The 23305-nt window shown below is 37.0% G+C and overlaps 2 long non-coding RNA genes across 2 annotated transcripts; both read left to right on the forward strand.

Moving 5' to 3' along the window:
- The first annotated feature begins 2760 nt into the window (after positions 1–2760).
- LOC149784243 (uncharacterized) lies at positions 2761–21972 on the forward strand. Its single transcript, XR_016414116.1, has 5 exons — positions 2761–2889; positions 19701–19827; positions 20166–20255; positions 21097–21293; positions 21821–21972. It is a non-coding gene; the product is annotated as an uncharacterized LOC149784243 (long non-coding RNA).
- Positions 21973–22171: 199 nt separating this feature from the next.
- On the forward strand, positions 22172–22844 carry LOC149784244 (uncharacterized). Its single transcript, XR_016414117.1, has 2 exons — positions 22172–22281; positions 22734–22844. It is a non-coding gene; the product is annotated as an uncharacterized LOC149784244 (long non-coding RNA).
- The last annotated feature ends 461 nt before the right edge of the window (positions 22845–23305 follow it).

A 23305-nucleotide genomic window follows, 5' to 3' on the forward strand; every position in this document is an offset into this window, starting at 1 on the left:
TGCTTTATTAAGAGAATTATTTTTGTCAGGATTTAGTAAAATAGGTAAAATCAATATGGACTGGTTTTGTTATGTGCAGCAACACTAGTTGTTTACTGAGTACTGAGGGAATTGGAGTAAGGCAAGGGTGCATTGCAGTAGGTAACCTGGTTGACTTGATAACAGGATTGTAACACAAACATTTTTATCAGGAGTCTAGCATACATACCATTGATTCACTACAGATCCTGCCCCCATTAGTTACCTTTTAATACATAAAGCATTTGGGTTTTTTATGTCACAAATCCCATAGGGATTAAAATTAACATCATAGGTCTCACTGGATAGTTTTGTATTTTGACATACACCTAATTTTTAAGGTAGAAGGCATGAACCTAATTATCACAAGCCTAGCATTTCTAAATTCACACATAAGCTAAATCTATAATGTGGTTTAGATTTACTTTGAGTTAGGCATGGAAATAGGTTGGCTTGTTAGTGACTGCCTGTCACAGTTAGATGAGCATTGGAGATAAAATGCGTAACTTGATGTGCAAATGAGCTGCCGACCTTTATGTGTGTCTGCTACAGAGGCAAATATAAAAAAATCTAGATGGTTGGGGGGTGATGAAAAGTATGCTAATTTGTTATAGTACTAGTGAACTTTATTCATGCATAAAGCACATACTGATTCTTTTAGCTGCCTTGTCACAGAAAAATATTGAAAATAGCTATTTCTTGTCAAAAATTAATGTAAAATTTAGGAGATGGTGGCAGTGATGGTTCAGTATAGAAACCAATAGCTGCATCAGGAATTAACCTGATTACTGCAGTCAAAATCTCACATGAATGCTTTCTACAAAAATCATTAGTTTGTTTTTGTTAGTATCTTCAGTGTAAAATTATTCTCATTTTTCTGTAATTGGTCATTGTCGGATGAAAATTCACCAGATAGACTGTCCAGTGAGACCATAAAATGCACAATTAGAAAATAAAATAAATTTATTCTAGAAAGAAATATTGCATGCAACTCTGTGACACAAATGAAATTAATGAGAAAACACTTAAACAAATGGCTAACATTACTCATCTGGCTTATATAACTTAACAGTTGGCCATTTCACTGTGGAGTAGTCAGGTATATCTAGTATTGTAAGAACAGAGCCTAAACAGTAATCTCAAAACTTTTATCAGATCAATTGCATACTTAGGTTTGGAAAGTATTACATGGGAATTATGTTAATTTTTAAAGATCAAAATGTACCTGCATGTTTTGACCCTACCAGAACCAAACTAAAAGCTCAGATGTGTGCAGCTGCTTTTGCTCGTCACAAACATAATTGGGAGTATAACTGCTAACCCTACCCTCTAGCACACATTTAAGATCTTTAGAGTTTTTAGATACAGCCTTCTAATTATATAAGTTTCATTACATTGGTTAATAATTAGTCACATGTGATGACACTTGTAACTAATCAAACCACAGCCACTGAGAGCAGACTAAGCACTGATATTTAAATGGTACAGTGGCAATATACAGTCTGTCTGCTGCACAGTTACCTGCCCATTAAACTGACAACACATGAAACAAACTGGACAATTCTGAAAGCCTTGAATTTGACTTTATTTATCTGTATGGTACAACAGAACATGAGTTGAAAAGCTTTTAATGAAAGACCTTGATATCAAACCTAATAATAACTGCAGGAGTTATATTATGGATAATTAACCATTCTCTCAATTTCAAACTGGGCATTCCATCCCATGGGGTTCTAAATGTAAACCAGTGTAACTGATATCCTAATGAACTGTAAAGACCATAGCAGCACAACAGCAGGGAACCAGATATGTCCAGATCCAGGAATCATAGACCAGTTTCAAACTGATAATGAGCCACATAAACATGACACATCTGCTAGAACTTATGTGATGAAGATAACTTAAACTGCATTATTATTAATCCTCCTCCTCCACATCATCATAATTGAGATGCATCATATATGTTTTATTGTAAAATAGTTTATGCGACATAATTCAGTGAAGACCTTTACTGCCAATTTACCAGTGAACCATTTGTTTCAATGAACATATTTTATGTTGTAACAAGGAGCATCATTTAAACATTATGATACACTTATCATACCTGTATATGAAATCTTAATACTAACACTTATACTTGCAATACTACTACTAATAAAAACACCTGCACTGATAATTTGATTATGTTCAATTGGACTTGTATCTAAATGATCACCAGCTGTATGAAAAGACATATTTTAATATATAGATATTGGATGGAATACTAGTTACCACAATTGAATAGTCATATGATAAATGATATATTATTATTTTAAACAATTTATATTTGCAGTGAAACATACTTTTACATTATCTTCCCTTAAATTTCATTTATAGAGCAGTATACTCTGCATTCATTAAATTACTGAAATGGTTAATAATACAACAACAAATACTGCAACTTCCAGAACCACAAAAATCAAAAGATATAAACAAAAACTTCCCTACATGTATCAACAGTTGTCACTTTATAGACAGAACCATGAAGATTTAGGACAGGATGTTAACAAATTAGGTATTCAAGTTAAAAAGAAAAAATTACCAAGTAAGCTTACTACCAAAAAAATCAAACAATAACAGTGAATTTTAGTACATTCCCAGGAAACAGAATATATAATTTTTCTTAACTTGATCTGATACTTCTTAAATCTATAGAAAATGATTCATATTGTATGACTAAAATATTATGTAAACAAAAACTCCATCACTTTTTTCACATGCAACATGCATACCCCAACCCATCCTTCTTGATCATAAAGTATACCAGCATTCCACTATAAGATGGGGAGCTGTAGTTGCTCAGTGGTTAGCTTTCTGGACCTGTGAAATAAGGTAGGTTCAAATTCTACCATCGGACCAACCTGGGTTAGCTACCATGGTGCGTCCTTGGGCTAGGCACTATACTTAAAGTGCCTTGGCACTAAATAACTTACTTGTGTTGCTTTACCATAAAAAGCCAAACCAAACACAAAACAACAACTTTAAAATATGAGTTTTGTCACAACTAAGTAAAGGAAAATCATACTGAAGAAATGTTTTTGTTAATACAATTTAATGGATCTAAAAATCTCTTTCTTCTGCAGGAGTTTAAAATGTTAAATTACAAAGGTCATGGTACACATTGCTTTGTTTGTACACATCAGGCTCCGTATCCCATATCCAGCTAAAATTTTCAGTAGAGTCGGAATAAAAAATATTTTAATCTGGATGATAATATTCTTTCTCCATTCATATATTACACCAGCAAGATTGATCCAGATAAGATTACATTTTACTATAACACTGATGATGAGTATGCCTCTTAACAACTGACAAATGTGGAGAGAATGGAGTTAAAATGAACTTTGATTTCTTTTCAGCCATAACACAAGATGATCATTTATTATGAAAATACCTGAATAAAGTTGGAGTTCATAACCATGACAGTCTTGATATAATATAAATTCAATATATTATTGTTGTCTTGAGGTATAGTTCTGTATATTACAATCTCACACAAGATCAGGGTATATTTTAGTACCATACAGTTAATTCAGGATTGTATTAATACCTATTCTGGTGAATTAAAACTGAATAAGTTTTACTATTTTGGAACCAGTTGCAATAAAGTTTACTACACAAGAGAAAATATGACTTTACTGTAATATCTAAAATGTAAAATCTGCAAACAGAATACTTGCTTGACTTTACACTTCAACTATATCATAATATTTATTTGAAATGAATTTATACAAATGGCATTAAATTGGGTTTCAGACTGGTAATGACAATGGTCACACTGACTTAGACCCAGGGTGGGCAACCTTGTCAACAATTGCCACAAGTGGCAAATTGGGAATGTAAGTTTGGCTCAGTTGTGGCATCGTATGATGTTTTTCACTTCTCATTCACCACACCTGTGGCTACCTTAAATATATAGTTTGCCAACCTCAGACTTAGACAACTAGTAAATTATGAAAGAAAAATGTCATTAAATTATGCTTTTCTGGATTGCTAGATTAATAAGTTATTGTTGACTTGAAGTTAGAATATTATGTCAGTGAAGATAACACTCACAGTGACTTTGACATTTTGAGTTCTTTGTGAAGACATTGGAATTATGTGTATGAAGTGCTAGATTAAGTGCGTGTGTGTGATTTGGGTTTGTTACATTACAAAAAAATGTAATGTAATTTAAAAAATTACTAGTTTAAAAAAACCTCAATCATATCATGGATTAAGTAATGATTAAATTGTATTGCAAAGATCAAATCAGCAAGGATAACACTCACAATGACTTTTTTGGACCTATACTGTATAAGAAATTGAATCATGTATTGCAGCATAAGAAAAATTTCTCATGCATGGAATTAGAGACTTAAATACAGAAAATCAGTACATACAAAATAAACGTGTTGGTATGTGAAGATAACACTCACTTGACAATATAGCCAAGTTCTTATAACAAATGATATAACTATATGTAGTGTGCTTGTAAAATAAGTTAGAATGAATAATAATTATATAATTTAGAATAGAGAAAAGCACATTAAATTCCATCAATAAATATTTTGTGCTTAAATAAAATCTTAAACAAAAATGTACAAGTCCAAAATATAGTTCTACAATGTAAGACATAGCACATGTTGTTTTTGTTTTAGTGCTATGTCTTACTATCCAAATAACGGCCATGTATATGTGTTCAATGTCGATTGATATCGGAATGAGTAGTCCAAGTTTCAGGAATAGCTCACACACTTGGCAGCCTATATCGACACTCTTCCACTAATTTATGTGTAATTAATATACTTACAGTGCTGTCTTTATCCTGGTGGAGTGAAAATATGACACTAGCAAATGGACACATTTTCATGTTCCATTGACATACATTTGAATTTGTAGCAATGCAACGGTAGTCGAGGTACGCCAAATTTTGTTTAAGTAGGTTCATGTGGGGAATATGTTTCTTGAATGAAACGAAACATTGCTTACAGTTCCAATAGGCAAAACATATTTTTATTTGTTTCCTTAAAGAATAATGTTTCAGCTTAACCCGATTTTGGCATTCCTGACTTTCATCGCTTTCCAGCCAACTGAAATTTGGGCCAACAAAACTTGAAAACAGGTCCGGTTCTTTAGTGAGAATTTGAATTTATTAGAGAAAAGACATCAGGGTAAGTAAAGTCTGACAAAAACATTATAACTTTACTTTGTAGAAATGCATTGTTATTGGTTACCAGTTGTGTGTGATATTTCTGAAAATTTGACTTTCATTACACTGTTAGTCGACATCAAAACGCTCCACACAGCACCCTTCGTTAGGCAGTAAGACCCATCAGCCCCCTAACAAAACTATTGGTTGATGTGTCTTATGTTATCGGACTAGTCCAAAATATTGCTTAAAGTTTCTAAACTATATACAGAACAGTAAGAAACAACTTAAAGAAAATAAATAACTTTTAAAAAAGCTCATAGTAATTGCAGTATTAGTTAGAAAGTTGCTGAGCTGTCTTCATACATGCAGCCCACAACACCTTATATACTTATGACATATTGCATAAAAAACCCAGCTTGTTAGAACCTTTAAACAAACATGGGACTTAGTATCGCAAAAGTACATTTGTTAAATCTGCACAATAATTATATATAAAAAATTACCAACTTAATAGTTTACACATTAGTACCTAATGATTTTATAGCCAAGAAGAAAAAAAGTTGATTTCTCATGGTACATGCCTTGTTCACTGCTGCTGCTCATAGCAAGAGTTCGAAACCTGTGTTAAGCTATGCACTTTTACAGTATGATCGAGATACACCACATGACAAGATTAGTCAGCATGTGTTTGTATCAAGTGAAATAAAACAGAGAAAATCAAAACTTAAACACAGTGACATACAGAAACTTAATATTGGTATAAACACATTGAGAGTAGTGAAGTGGGACGATATAGCGTCAATGGGACTTACCATTAAAAACCACCCTGGGATGATATAGCGTCAATGGGAAATTTAACATTACGGAAACCCCTGGGATGATATAGCGTCAAGGGGAATTTAACATGGGAATATGGGACTGTTTAGCGTCAAGGGGAATTGAACAGGGTGGGACTGTATAGCGTCAAGGGGAATTTAACATGGGCAAAAAAAAAATAATCTTGGGCCTATTGAGCGTCAAGGGGAAATATAGCAGGGTCGGGACCCTATTTTAATAAGGTCCCGACCTGATGGGTCTATGGAAATGGAACAGGCGAAAATTGAAACAGGGAGGGGTCTCTATTTTTTATTTTTTTTAAAACAAAAAAAAAAAATAAATAAAAAAAGGGTAGGCAGTGAAAGTCAAGATCTTTTCAAGACCTATGAGTGTCCCTGAAAAGGGCTTTTGGGTTTATGTTAATATGCCCTTAACATAAAGGGCATCTGTGACTTCTTCTTGTCCTTAGGCTTCGCCTGACTGCAGGACCATAGACTAAAACTCTTTTGAGACATCCTTGCCTCTCCACATAGATCCTACGTATCCATAGGCTGGTATCTGTCCTATGGACAACTGTCCACTTGGATCGGACGTACATCGGTATGTCCGTCCTGAACATCATCGAAGACACAAGCGTAGAAGATTGAACGTTGGTCCACATGTTGAGGCGCCGAGAACAGGTGAAGGAATGCAGTGAACTGCACTTATTTATAGGGAGAGAAAGGATTGAAACGGATTGAGTTCATTGATCAATCCAAATACGCGTTACAAAATTCAGTCAGCCCACATCCAATCCAAAGAGAGCAGTCTGTGACGTCATGTGGTCTATATAGATTTGCTAGCACCTGTGCGCAGTCAATTCATGCGACAGTTTTTCAACATGACGGAAACTCAGAAAACGATACATTGGGGTGCACCAGTTGTGGAGACTACCCAAGGGAACCTGGACTTACTTTCAGAAGAGGTGAATTGGGATTTTGTGGATTTTCTCACCTCGCAAGAATTTGTTCCGGAACCTTCGTCACCTTCTCCTTCATTACCGCACGTGGAGAAATTTAGACAGAGACAGAAAGAAGAATTGGAGAAATTTATACAACAGCAAAAGGAAGCGGAACAAGCTTTTCTCCTACAGCAACAGCAGCATAGAGAAGAGGTAAGAAAAAAAACAAGAAGAAGAAGAAGCAGCAGCAAAGAAACAAGGGTGTGAAAATTAAATGGTCACGGTACTGTTAGACATTTTAGCGGAGTTAAGAAGTCTGAAACAAATGTTATCAGACTTCTTTATTATGACCAAAGAGAATACGACCTTCCCGAGCTAAACACTCCAACCCTGTGACTAAGCCTCCCGTGCCACCCTTAGTGATTTCAACCAAATCATCATCATCAACACTACGCAGTCCAGAAGTAGGCCTTGGCCGTGGCAAAGGCTTAAGGCAGTTAAAGTTGATTGCTTAAACTCACCCCTACACCAAAAAAGGCCCTTTTCAGGGCCACCCACGTCTATCGAAAAGAGATAGACTTTCAATTGCCAACATCCATTCAAACTAAAAAAAAAACATTTTACCTCTATAGTACGTGTGTATGAGTGTGTGAGTGTAGGTTCTTATTTTAAAATCAAAACCCAAAGACACTTACCTTTTAATACCTAATTTATTCTTTTATAAATATTTACAATCCAGTTCACAATTCACAACAGAGCACTTTAAAAAGTTCATAAACTTCTTCTGTCTCATTGTTCACTCTCTCTGTTTTTTGAATTTCTTCACCGTCACAGTCTTTTCCTCCTATTCCTCCTCACTTTCTTCTCTTCTTCTTTTCTTCTCCTGTTTCTTTTTCTTCACCTGTTTTCTTCCCCTTCTTCCTCTGAAAAATCCCTCTCTTCTTCTGACTCCTCTTGTTTCTTTTTTGGGCAATCTGGAGACCAGTGTCCTTTTTCTTGACAATAATAACAGGTATCTTGACTTTTGTCTTTTCTAGCCCCTTTTTTTCTTTTTTGATGGTCTGGACACTCTGAAGACCAGTGCCCTTTCTTCTGACAGATATAGCAAGTATCTTGACTTTTATCTTGAAAGGAAGGAGAGTAGTCCCTCGGCTGGTCTGAAGAGAATTTTTGGATGACCCCTCGCAAAGCTCTGATGAAACGTTCGATCTGGGTAGTCTCTTCCATCGTTGTGCTGGGTTTGAGAGTGAAATGAATAGTGAAAGGACAAGACACATACCCTTTTATATACGCTGGTCTGCTATGACTATAAATTAGTCCATGGTGTTTAAACTTTAGTCATTTGACTTTTTGCTATCAAGATGAAACGATCCAATTTATTTGAGAAGAAAGAAGAAGAAAGTAAGAGGCAGAAACGTGCTTTATCGCCTTGTACCAGGGCTGAAGTCTTGGCACAAATTCATGCCAGTGATTTTGAAGAGGACATGAGTGAACCAGAATCCAAACCCTCTAAACAAACTTCACCACCCTTAGTCAACCTTGAAAAGTACTATTCCATTCAAGAGACGGAAAAGCGTCCCTCTAGAAAATTTAGAACTACGGCTTACAAATACACGGTGAAGTTTAAATATTTTAAGTCCGAAGTACCATTAGAGAAAGCAGAAGGGTTCATCACCGAGATGTGGATCGAAATGCTCAGCATGTTTGGCCTCTCCACCCTGTCTGAGCGAAGGACAAGAACGAGTGCATTGTTAAACTTGTCTGCGCACGTTTGTCAGCCCTGCCTGTTATCAATAACATTTGAAGATGCAAGGTTCACAGAAGAAATGTGCTTGTCAGCTGCTGAGATTGTGCCCTACCTGTGGACAAGGCATACTTACCAATAATGCCAAGGCACACCTATGTCGAGGAAAGAAAAAATGTCACATTTGTGCCACATCATGGACTTGGAACACGAATGCTACGTGCAAAAATACCAACCCCAACCAGAGAAAGAGATCGGTCACAAGAAGAAAGGCAATTTCATCTTTTTCGATTTTGAATGCATGCAAGAAACTGGTATTCACATTCCTAATTTCTGCGTGGCTCATCGAGCGTGCGAGAAGTGCATTCAAGAACCTACTTTCAGTCATTGCCCTCACTGCAGCAAGAGTCCTGGAGGACGTGAAAAAAAGCTTTCGAGGACCGAACACGCTAGCCGATTTCACTCGATGGGTCTTACACCCCATCGACAAGACGTGGAGCCAAGGGGACATCGAACGTTACGGAGATTGTCATCGACATGCCACGGTGATGGCTCACAATTTCTCCGGATACGATGGACAGTTTCTTCACAGATACTATACAGAACATGGCACCGAACGTCCTAAAGTCACTTTGAACGGAGCCAAAATCATTTTCATGCAAGTGGGACAAGTACAGTTTAAAGATTCGATGAGTTACTTAGCCATGCCTTTGAGTTGAATGCCTAAAACGTTTGGAATGACAGAAATGGCTAAAGGGTACTTTCCACACTTTTTCAATATGGAAGCCAATCAACACACCGTTCTACCCCATTTGACTGATGCTCATTATTACGACCCTGACAACATGCGTACCGAACAACGAGAAGCTTTCTACGCTTGGTACCAGGCTCACGCCTCTGACCCTTTCGACTTTCAGGAAGAAATGCTAAAATATTGTCGTTCCGACGTGGACATTTTACGGCGTTGCTGTGGAAAATTTCGAGAACTGTTCATGGAACACGGAGGGGTCGATGCTTTGAAAGAAGCTTGCACCATTGCCAAAGCGTATTCCTTAGTGTACCGGCAACGATTCATGCCTGAAAACACTGTGGCTGTCATCAGTCCTCAAATGACCAACTATGTCAAACGTCAATACTCGGTCAAAGCCCTACGCTGGTTACATTACTTGTGCGACAAGGAAGACAAATGGATTCAGCATGCCCACAACGGAGGGGGCGAAAAGACCATCAGAATGCATTCGGTTGATGGTTGGGACTTAGAAAACCCCAAGATTCTGTATGAGTTTAAAGGTTGCTTATTTCACCGATGCCCTGTCTGTTACCCTGACCGTGGCACTAAAAATCAGTTTTTACAACGAACCATGGAAGACTTGTACCAGGCCACATGTCACCGACGCCTAAAGTTAGAACAGGAAGGATACTAAGTGGTGGAAATGTGGGAACACGAGTACGATCACCGTTTGAAAACCGATCCCGAGTTTAAACGCCTCATGGAAAGTTACCAGTTCATGGACCCCCTGAACCCGAGGGATAGTTTGTACGGAGGAAGGACCAATGCCACCAGTTTGCTGTACCAAGCCGACGAAGAGAAAGGAGAAGAAATCAAATACTTGGACGTGTGTTCACTGTATCCCTACGTGTGCAAATATTGTCGCTTTCCTTCAGGGCACCCACAATTGTTGACGGAACACATCGACCTGAAAAACATTCGACATTACGAAGGCTTGATCAAATGTAAAGTTTTGGCTCCCACTGACTTGTACCATCCCATTCTACCTCACCATTGTCAAGACAAACTGATGTTTCCTTTGTGCCGTACTTGTGCTGAAACATGCAACCAAGACCAGCCTTGTCAGCACACCCAGGAAGAACGGGCCTTGACGGGGACGTGGGTCAGCGTAGAATTCTTCAAAGCTCTGGACATGGGATACCAACTGTTAGAAGTGTACGAAATTTGTCACTTTCCCAAGACAGAACAATACCACAAGGGTGACCCCACTCAGAAAGGCATTTTGGCAGACTACGTGGATGCCTTTTTGAAACTAAAGCAAGAAGCCAGTGGTTATCCATCCTGGTGTCACACTCCCGAAGACCAAAAGACATTCAAAGAGAAATACTGGGCACAAGAAGGCATTACTTTAGATCACATCGAGAAAAACGAAGGCAAGCGATCGTTTGCCAAAGTGATGTTAAATTGCTTGTGGGGTAAAATGGCACAACGACCGTGTTTACCCAAGACGGAATATTTGACAGAACCTTCCTGCTACTTCCAGATGATCACAACAAAACTAAATTCATCAAACACGTGGACGTCGTTCGCGAAGATTTGATCTTTGTCAATTACGAAGAAGATCTGGACTTTGTAGAAGCCGACCCTTTTGGAAATGTCATCATTGCAGCTTACGTGACAGCTCATGCTCGCTTAAAACTGTACGAAGCTTTAGAACTGTTAGGGGAACGCGTCCTGTACTTTGACACGGACAGTTGCATCTACATCGATCACCCGAGTCAACAACACCCTAACATCGAAGGAGACCGTTTAGTAGCCTGGACAGACGAGCATTCTGACGACAAGATTCTAAGTTTCGCCAGTGGCGGTCTTAAAAATTACGGTTACGAATACCGGGACAAACAAGGAGAAGTGCACACGAAGTGTAAAGTGAAAGGATTGACTCTGAATTATCGTACCAGTCGAGTGGTGAACTTTGGCGTATTGAAAGAAGCTTTGCAGTCTAGAGAAGATGAACACTTTAAAGTGACCACCTATCAACCGAACAAGATTGTACGTTTACCCACTCACCACATCGTCAGTTGACCCTTGGAAAAAGTCTGTCAAATCGTGTATCAGAAGCGAGTGCGGCTTCCCAATCACTTTACATTGCCATATGGACATGTCGGTATAAAACATTGGTTGTAAGTGGATAGCCACTCACCAGAAGCATGACTTCGCCACAGCAAGAATCAAGTGAGAAACCTGATGAGAACTCCAAGTTCAAACCCTACCATTTTCCAGTCTTCTTACCTGACTATTGTGATTGTGCCCGTCGATTGGACACGTTTCAAAAATGGCCTACGGATAGTAAGGATTACCTTCTTCGCATGTTTTAGCTAGAACAGGATTTGTCTACTTGGGACCTGAGTCAGGATTGGGATACAAAGTACAGTGTTTCGCTTGTGGACTGAAGTTACGAATGGATCTATGTATCTATAAAGATTCAGCTATTCTGGAACATACTCGATGGTCTTTGCACTGCCCTTACCTTTCTATGTCCTTTCCACCCATTACACTATGGTACAATTATGACGGTACCTTAGAGACGGTACCTTCCAAAACTAGACATAAAAAAGGAACGATGTACAAGCTTGAGACTGCATTGCGACTAGTATAAAAAGACTATGGTCAAGATCGATAGTTCATTGTGACTACCAAGACCAAGCGAACAAGATGAATGCTTTCAGAAAAACACAAAACAAGTACAGAAAGGCACAATTCAAGTTTGGGGCTTCTGAAGTGGAATGCGATTGTGAGCCTTGCGATGGGAACGATGCTGTACGCTGTGACCTTAGCGATGCCGTAAAGCATCATGAGAACTTTGTTCTCACTACCCCTATCATGGAAAGTGATGCTGTGCGTGTCAAACCTGAGGGATGCGAAAGCGATGCCGCTCGTCCTCTTGGACACTTTACTGGGTTTCGTTTTAAATGTGGATGTTCACCTTCACGTCTACCCCCCTACGGATGTCATCCAGCCCTGAGCAAACTCCTGTCCATGTCACCCAACCCTCATCGAAACGAACCTGTGAAAGATGAATATTCGTTTCCTGTGTGTTTGTCGGAATACTGCGACTTTGAAAATCGTCTTCAATCGTTCAAAGGAAAATGGCCTAAGTATCTGGGAGGACCGATCCCCAAAGAATTAGCCAGAGCCAGATTTTTCTACTTGGACGAAGGGGATAAAGTCAAGTGCTTCAGTTGCGGTGTGTCACTTCACCACTGGGAACCACAAGATTCGGCCTATCTAGAACATGCTCGTTGGTCACCGAATTGTCATTACTTACCCTTAGTGGGACCGAGACATTGAAGTAACTTACCATGTCGTTGAAGAAGAAACCAGATTGGTTAGGAGTCAAATGTTGGACATCACCAAGACCAGTATTTAAACTTCATTTCAAAAACGATATTGAATCATTACCTAAAGAACTGCAAGAGAAGATTTACAAGGAAGTTTGGCAGGGGCTTGCCAGAGTGAAATCTCAATGGGTAACTGTAGAAATTTTATTCCGAGAAATTCACAAGAGATAAGTGAAAAAAGTCAACCAGTGCGTTAGATTTCTCTGGGTCAAGGGTGCATTCATACTATTATATCGCTTTAGACCGTTTACATCAAAAGAGTTCAATGAGATTCTTGAACGTTACCCTGAATGGCAGTGGTCTGAAATTACTCACTATGTGGATTACTTTTGCTCTAGGAGAAGATTGTGAATTGTACGTTTTAAGTGATGATCTAGGTAATATAAGATTTTAGTCTTAGGGGGATGTTTTCCTTCACGTCCGCGCTTTAACTATAAGAACCCACAGTATTCGTCGTTCAGACTGTGTGATTGACGAGAGAATCTAATCCGAAACCGGCTAAGCTATGAAATTATCTAAATTACACTAATAAATACTTACATAAAATATATATATATCAAATTTGGACCAATGGCGAAGACAAGGATTCGGTCTCTCCGAACTCTCCATTTATGAGAGGCGAGTGTGATCGACGAGGGAATCTAATATAAATCTAGCCAAAAGTATTACAAAATAAATACACTCACAAAACAAGTACCAAATTCTGAACAATAGAAAAGCTCATTTTATCAAAACTAGCCCACTGACTGATAAAACTCTACAAACAAATATCATTAAATTAAAAAACACCTAGTTCAAATACCAGGAAGAAATATACAGGGGGTGGGTGATGGGAAAAACAAAACAAACCTTCTCCACTTCTCCTAACTTAATACTCACCTAACACCCTAACTAACAGCTCCAAAAGTCTATCTTCTACATAGGTGACAGCTAAGACAAAAACTAGATATAACCATATAGTCCCAAAATAGAATGTATAAGGTGGTCGCAAGAATAGACCATCAGGGATCCCCCGTATTAAGACCCTAAACTTACACATATAAGGTAGTCAAAAAAACCCAAAGACTATCAGGACCGGCGGCACAATGCTGCAAATATAACAAATATATAGAATACCACCCCAAAAATTACTTGTATAAGGTAGTCAAAAAAACCCAATGACTATCAGTGCCAGCAGCACAAGGCTGCAACCAAAATTTACAACTAGATAATTAGGACCCAAAAACAATTACTCAGTAAGATGGAAAAAACACCAACTCCATCCAGGGCCAGCAGCACAAGGCTGCAAAACCAATCGACAAATGCTGTCACCTAAAAGCTAACATCGACCTCAATAGACTCTATCTCTCTTAAAAACAGCACAGAGTTTTTATGATTCAAAATTCCAAAGACGGAAATTTAGAACAAAAATACCCTGGATCGGAAAAACCCTGCTAACCTGTGGCAAGACAACTCCGCCCGAGCCTGACCACTTTCGCCCTTTGCGACGGACAGACATCAAAACACATACGTGCAGTGCACGCATCATAAATTAAAAATACGGACTTGATCGGGTCCAATCCCACTAGTCGCTAATCAATGCAAATGAATGACAGAGTGTGTGCTGGGTCCAATCCCACTCAAACAAAACATAGGCCTTACAATCAGATCGATGTGTACACAAAAGTACCTTGACCTGACGGCCCAATCAATTAGTGTTCTGTGAACACAGAAATGCCTGGAGGAAGTGGCTCCATTCCTTCCTCCAAGGAGTAATCAGTTAGGTGCCTGTGGCATCATAAACCAGTGGTACATGCTTAATGCGAAGCGCACGCTACTATAATTCAACTCAACAACAACAACAATCGTTCAGACCATTCCACGGAATAAACAAAGAAGATGGAGGTGACAAAATTATTCAATCTATTAAGAGATATCTATTTTTGGATAATGGATGTTGAATATGTTGTAGGAAGAATAGAAAAGGAATGGAGTGGTGGAGATAGGCAAGACTTGTTAACTAGTCAAGTCAAAGGACTAAAGGTGGCCGGAGATCTCATCGCAGGGATGATAGAAGAAGAAGTCAACAAGTCAAGAGGATTTACTGACCCACCTTATGTCAGAGTGGGAAGTTTGAAGGAAGCACTGGACCATGTCATCCAAGTCGGGTGCTTCCTAGAAAAAGTATTGTATTGGATGGAGTGGCGATACGTAAAATGGGGGTTCGACCAGTTGACAAAAACGGAAGAAGTAATGAGGAAAGTGCTGATGGAAGAGGTAAAGAACATCAAAGAAAGGTGGTCTAAGGAAAGAAAAGAAGAAGAAAATTGAAAGAGAAAAGAAAGCTTTGAGAAACTCAACAATAACTGGATAAGAATACAGGAGAAATTCCGAGCAATAGGTCATCCTGACTGGATGCCCGAGTCAGAAATAAAGAAGAAGATGACAGGAATATTGGTAAAAGTTAGAAGATGGTTGAAGAAGTGGAAGAGTTAGAAGAAGAAGAAACCCAAAGGCCCTTTTCAGGGCCACTCATAGGTCTCGAAAAGATCTTGACTTTCACTGCCTACCCTTTTTTTTTTGTTTTAAAAAAACTAAAAGATAGAGACCCCTCCCTGTTTCAATTTTCGCCTGTTCCATTTCCATAGACCCATCAGGTCGGACCTTATTAAAATAGGGTCCTGACCCTGTTCCATTTCCCCTTGATGCTCAACAGGCCCAAGATTTTTTTTTTTTTTTGCCCATGTTAAATTCCCCTTGACGCTATACAGTCCCACCCTGTTCAATTCCCCTTGACGCTAAACAGTCCCATATTCCCATGTTAAATTCCCCTTGACGCTATATCGTCCCAGGGGTTTCCGTAATGTTAAATTTCCCATTGACGCTATATCGTCCCAGGGTGGTTTTTAATGGTAAGTCCCATTGACGCTATATCATCCAACTTCACTACTATTGAGTATATATTTATAAATCTGAAATGGTTAATTAAAAATAATTATTAGTCAAATTATCAAGGATGCCAGTTACTAGCTTTGATACTCTGTTTTTGTTAACTGAAAACATGTAGACTCAAGCCACATCTATAATGATAATTTCTGGCACTTTCAAGGCTGATATAGCCCTTTAATTAAAACCTGCAAAAATTTTTGACAATTTTATCTGCACACATTGCTGTACATTTTATACACATCTGACTTGCCAGTATTTCTCCCAGCCATTGAGCTACCATTGGCAGAAGAGATCTTTTTGCGAAAAATATTTCCAAATCAAATCCTGTTTGGTTACTTGTAAATCGACATGGAATAGCACAACCCTAGCACAAATATTACTACCCCTACTTCGTGGAGACATTGAGGCTATGACATTGTAGCTACTCAACCTTCTGTCCTATGACCATTTTGAATTTTGCGCTAGATACGGCTGTTACCAAATACCAGTGACTAAACAGTACATGGGTGCTTTCTGGAAAGATTTGCATGCAGTAAGATTGCACATCAGATCCACAATATTTCCATCAATATCAACACAGATTGGGGGGGGGGGCATTGAAATTGTTTCTACATAGCTAAACAGGTTTTCAATGAATTGTTGCTTTTTGTTTTTGTTAGCAGGTATTTATACATTTCTAAAATGAGTGTCCTCTATCACAATATGTATCAATCTTCCTGCAAAAAAGTTTCCCTTGTTTTTTTGCTCCCAAGTTACTCCCATTTTATTCTTGATAAAAGTAGCTACCCCTCCCCTTACATCTCCTTATAATCATTCACAATTATAACCCCATTTAATTTTTCCTCACATAAAGTTATTAGTTCTTTAGTCAACTTATTATGTGTTTCTTGTATGAAAATCATATCATAATTTGTCTTGTTGTTTAGTTTAATTATTTTTTCCCTATTTAAATTTGCTGAGGCTATATGGAAGTTTTTTATATCCATTTTCGCCTCTCCACCAGGTTGTCGCATTTTTGGTTATACGTTAAGTATTATTAGTTTTAATTTAGAATTGAAATATCACCTAGGAGATCAAATAGTAATTTATTAGTCAACATGTAGACCCACTCCATGACCTTCTTGAATCTGTAACCCAGAAATTCCGATTAACTATGCATCTTTTAGAATCATACAATACATTATATAAAATATGGTAATGTATACCTTAAAACAATATTGCATTTTAATCCAAGTTTCCAATTTTGCAAGAAGTTGTCCCGCACATGCAAAATCATCTGCTATCCAATATGTAAACTTGTCGCCAGAACATAAATTCTCAAAAAATTCCCCAGCGTATAGTCTGTTTCGAAATTCTTTAGTAATTTTCCCCCATCAACAAGACGTAAACACATTGCATCCTATTTCATTGTTGTTTCTCTTCCATATAATAGCTTATTTTTTATAAAATGTTAAACTTTACTAATCTTTTTTCAAGATCACTTTAGTTTGCAAAAATATATCTTGTCATTTATTGGCATTCTACATTGAATTTTGTAAACTAGCTATAAACCTGACCTAATTACTCAACTTAACTGCTGACAGAAACAGTCTACAGTAAATGTATTTCATTTCTATAGCTCGATGGATAAACATTACATCTTTTCAAAGCTGTGCACAGAATAGGCCGACATATCATGAGTCAGGAAAACATGGGGGTGGTATCCCCTGTGTCCAAAATTAATATCATTTTGAATAGAATATTCTAGTGACAGTTGCCTCTTTTCAAATGGTAAGCATTGCTTTATTTTATTTTCGTCAATCTGTCAAATTCGGTATGCATTTTGCTTTAATATTTGAGATGGAAACCTTAGGTGCATAGAAATGTCAGACAGCATTGTACATCATGGATGGTGTCCAACATACATTTATGATCAGAAAACAAAATCCCATTGTTTTAGTTATGGCCACTGATTTTAAAAATATTCATCCAAGCTAAATATAATAATAATAATAATAATAATAATAATGAGGACTTTGTATGGCGCCTAATCTTTAGAAGTTCTAAGCGCTTTGCAACATTCGACAACATAAAAACATACACAATGATATGATTACAAAAACAAACACCATGAAATTAGAAAACATAAAAAAACATGCTGAGAATATTTAAGGTAGTTAACATTATTAAGTCTTTAAGTTTGTTTTTGCAGTCAGAATAAGTAGTTTTGAGAGCACTCTTGAATGGGATCACTGAGTCTTTGTGTCTAAATTCAGTGGGCAATTCATTCCATGTTGCTGGGCCCTGGTATGCAAAAGAATGCTGTCCATATGACTTCGTTTTCATAGTGAGAATAATGAGTATATGATTGTCGGAAGAGGAGCGTAAGTATCTTGCTGGTGTGTACACATAGGTGAGGTCAGATAGGTATGTTGGACTAGAGTCTGTCAGTGAAACGTAGCATAGAGAACAAATTTTGTGTTTGATTCTGGATCGAATGGATAGCCTGTGTTGGGTACAGAGCAGTGGGGAGGTGTGCTCTGATTGTGGTACTCTAAGTATGATCCAAGCAGCTATGTTTTGAACTTTTTGAAGTCTCTGCAGTAGATATTAAGATGAACCAGACAGAATTGAGTTTCCATTATCCAGTCTTGAAAGTAGTAATGAACACACAAGTGTTTTAGTGGCATCAACTGAAAGATATCTGAGAATGGAGCTGATGCGTCTCAGCTCAAGATATGCAGCCTTGCATATGTTCATGACATGTTGGTGCAATGTGAGAGTACTGTCCAGAGTAACACCTAGGTTTTGTACTGATTGTGTGAATTTAATATTGATGTTGCTGATATTTACTGTGTGAGGTAAAGGATGTGAATGAGAAAGTCTTTGTGTTGTGATCAGAATGGTATCAGTTTTATCATCATTCATCTGCAGCTTTTTACAAGTCATCCATGATTTCACATTAGAAATGCACATCTCTACACCTTGGATGGTAGCATCAACTTCATTTGGGTGGATAGATTTGTATATTTGGGTGTCATCAGTGTACAATTGGTGAGACACTGGATGATGATCTATGACACTTGAGAGCAGCTGAGTGTACAGAATGTAGAGAAAAGGTCCAAGAACAGACCCCTGTGGAACACCACAACATAGATCAGCTGGGCTGGAGTGTAATCTATTTGCAGACACAGTTTGTGTCCTGTGGCAAGGGCGATATGCAGATTGTACATTGCTAAAAAGACTGTTTGAATTCAGACATGATACAAGCTGGGATCGAACAACCCTTTCTAAGATTTTTTTCATGAATTGGAGATTAGAAACCGGGCAGTAGTTCTTTAAATCGTTATGGTGTAGTGTAAGTTTCTTCAGCAGAGGTTTTACAATGGGAGTTTTGAAAAATGATGGAAATTATGCTGATGAGAGGGAGGTATTAATAACATCAGTTAGTGAAGGCAATACTGGATCTAAGCACTGAAGCAGCAGTAATGTTGGAATTGGATCAAGTTCACATGACTTTGGTGCACTCTAGGATGATTACTTAAGAATGCATTTATTGGTGGTGAGAGACTAAATACATGCCTTGATACTTGTGTTTAGCATTAATTGGAAAGCTGAAGATTAGTAATCTTTTGACATACATATCTTAATTGTACCATTTAATTTGCAAAATTCAATGTAATTTGCATTGGTAAAATGTGTAGCACAAGAAAAGTCATTATGAATCAGAGATAAATCGTATCTCTGTTTTGTCTGGAGCTTGACTAATTTATTGCACATTTCTGTACACTATTTTGTCTTTGATCCAGGATTATTCACTGCATTCGGATGCATTTCATGGTGAAAATTCACCAGCTGGATTTAAAAGTGGTGAATATTGCTAGCGATTGTTCTGCAAACCCTGTATGTCACAAGGAGTCAGTGTATTCAAGGACTCATACAGTATTTACAAGTTCTCATTTATATTTCAGATGAAAATGAAGAACTGAAAAAAAGATGAAAATCTCAAGTGGAAACCTTTCTGGTCAGCCATCTCATCCAAAACCTCCTGAAGTGGAGAGTATTTTGCAGACTCCAAGATTTCCTCTTATCCTGCTGGTATGTTCTATTTAGTTTATCTGGTCTTTTTTCATCAATTGCTTTTATACCATGCCACAATTGGAAATTCCTTATCAAAAGTATGTATAAATTTCATCATTTTTCTGTCTGTTTAATAAGATGTGTTTAAGAGTACTTACTTACACATGATGCTGTAGATATGAGATTAGATGTTTTGTTAAAAAAGAATGCATTTTGTGATATATTGTATCACTGCCTTATATACAGTGGTCATTGCAACCAGTATGCATTTTGTTTACATGCCAAACAATCCAGTCAGATTTCTTTGCTTCTTTTTTACTGCAATTAAGGACTAGTGATTATTTTTATACATTTAGCTGCATCCAGAAGGACAACACCATCACCATCCCCATCCACTCTGGAGTGGAGAATATAAAGATTTCTCTCTGCCAGTTCCTCTGCAAGTAGTAAGTATTGAGGATGGAAAAAAATGTACATTATAGAATAATGAAACAAATACTACAGGTGTTGACTTTTATATAATCTCTTATTTCATTTACAGCTCACTAAGTACGAGTAAGTCAATTATACACTGTATTCATGAATTTAGTTCTCATCTAAGGTAGTAGAAATGTTTTATGTTTGACAAAATGTTGGGTAATTTGTGGCAGTACACTAAAAACACATTTTGTAGCATTTAAAAATGCTTATGTTCAGTGCACGTAAAACTCATTGGTTTGTTGTCACTTCAGTTGATAATAGTTTTGTCATCTTGTAGACATTTTAAATGTTAGTGTTCAATGCTAAGGTCATATACATTGAGTCAACATCAAAATTTGTTTGGAAAATGGAAGATTATGACATGAAAGCACAAGCTCTTGTAGCTTAGATACTGTTATTTCAGAACATTGTGAGATGTTAATTAATTAAATTATAGATCATAAAACATACTGTTCAAAACTTATTTGTGCAAATAAACAATGAATTGTTTTTCATTGATGTGTCGACTGTTCTTCATTCCATTGGTTTTTTTTATTTTCCTTTCTTATGTATATCACTGTTTTCTGTAAGTCAGACGCCTAAACCATCTACATTGAATGCAGACTTTACAGACACCAGCAGTGAAACAACATATCCAGGGAATAAAAACATAAAGGATTATAGGGAAAAGTTTTATTTATTTTCAAATAAACTGTACAAAAACCATGTATTTCATTCCATAAATATTTTTCATTGTTAAACCCATGTTCACTGTACAGATCTTTATAAGGAGTTTATAATAATGATCTTGATCTTTCAAAACTACAGATTTCCAGTTCAATGTACTTATGAAACTGGACACAAATGTTGAGAATTTGTTGGAGCAGCTGGCCCTCCAAGTTCATACACAAGGCCCAGACACAGAATATAGAGAAGAAATTCTTGCAATGCCATGTGATTCAGTGGAGGAACTAGAGGGCCTTTGCCAGAGGTTGGAGGAGAATCCCAAACTCTCCAAGAAGATGGTAAATTGGGGCCTTATTTTCTATTTAAAAAAACTGTTATAACCTTTATTTGCTGTTGTGAACCTCAATATGCATTATGCAAGTTCTATGGCGCCTGTATAATTATTTTTGGGGGTGGGGTGAACATGTAGTGGTCAGCTGTTTTGTCTAATGGATGTAGGCCAAAACATGTTTAGAGATGAACATGTAACAGGTATTTTACTACATGCACTATTACATATTATGTGGCTATTTTAATTCAATCCTTGAGTGAATGTCATTTATGAAGTTAATAGATTCACGGTGGTTAATTTGGTTTATAATTGCTGTTAGTACATTGTGTTGCATAGGTAATGTTATCAAATTTTTTTCAAGTTAGAGAAAATAAATTTGCTTGCAAAACCATGGCAAAAATAACCATATACAAGCATATTTTGTCACATCGATCATGAAATACTACTACTAATAATAATATCAAAATCAAAAAATAGTAATATTATTATTATTATTATTATTATTATTATTATTATTATTATTATTATTTTCAGATATGCTACTTGAGCTCCCTTGGCAGGTTTACAATTGGGGATAGTGTCTGCAGGTTGATGAAAAAGCTTGGAACAAAAAGACTGGCCAGAGTATAGTCCAAAGGGACGTAAAGGGAAAAAAGCATTTCAAGAGCGTGTGATATGTCAGGTTTTGATAAGTAAGTATGGCTTGATTTAAATTGTGTTTTTCATATGACTTGCCAGAGATTTTTAAATGAATTGATAAAGTAACTTGAGACCACATTTCAAAGTACATGTTTTAAAAATATTCCATTGATTATTGCTGTCATTTAGAAAAATGCAATGCATCCTTTGTTGTGAAACTTATTTTAAAACATTGTATTACTCTTGCAAAAGCCTGCTTGAAAAATAATGGCAAAGCAAAGGCAAATGGAATGGAAGAGGCCATATCAGAGACCCTCAAATATGCACCCAACCAACGCAGAATGATAAAAAACAAGGTAATCCAAATGACTCTTATTTCATCAATTTTGGATTCAATTTCGTCTTTTAAAGAATAGTATTTGCAAAGCGGATGCATTTCTAAACTGATAACAAAATCAGCTTATCCTATTGCCCAGGACTATCAGAGCTAGAGTACAGCTAACTACAATATACATACATCTTGTCTGATCGGACAAGTGCCTCCATTTGGAATTTTTATTCACATGAAATATTTGGATGAAATAAATTCATCTTTGTGCAAATTGATTGCACCATGCACTTGCCAGAAATGACAAGTAAGTGCAAAGTTATCTTGTATCATGGCTTAACGATAGTAAGGGAAGCACAAGTGCAGTGAAGAAAATTTCATACATTTTTATAATGCTGATTAACATGACTTCTGCATATATAAGTAGTGCTGAGATGATATGACTTTATTTAAGCATTACAATTTTGTTTTAATTTGCAGGTGCCTGAGCAGAAGAAATAATAGATAAACTTTACAGTAGAGTTGGAGACTGATTCTGATTCATAATCTTAATTAAATCTAGAAAATAAACATTAAAGTCATATTAAAATATCTGTTGTATTGTTTCCTTCTTTCATTTTTCTCTTAAAAACAAATGTCTGAACCTTTAGTCTGTAAATTCAGTGGATTCCTTATCAGCCCATCTACTTTTACCTTACACCATGCTACTTTAAAAAAAACAAATGAATTATCCCCATTGGGGTAGGTCTTCCCAACCCCTCACCCTACTTTGTCAACTTACCTGCCACATTTAAATCTAATGGAAGGCCCTGCTGTAAAGCCTGTTATTAAAACTACCCAACAAGAGGATTTCATACATTTGCAACTCCTAGATGGATGGTAATGTTTTCATTTTTGTAATGTAGATTTGGACATTCTTGCCACCAGTATGGAATATGTGTTTCAGAAACACAAGCAGCTTTCATCAGATTTGCATATAGGTTTTATATGTTGTGAGTATGTTGTAGGAAGTTTTTTTTAATAACATTATACAGCATTCCAGCAAGTTCACC

Source organism: Sinohyriopsis cumingii, chromosome 14 (assembly GCF_028554795.1).
Source record: "Sinohyriopsis cumingii isolate HCF-2022 chromosome 14, ASM2855479v2, whole genome shotgun sequence".
NCBI lineage: Eukaryota > Metazoa > Mollusca > Bivalvia > Unionida > Unionidae > Sinohyriopsis > Sinohyriopsis cumingii.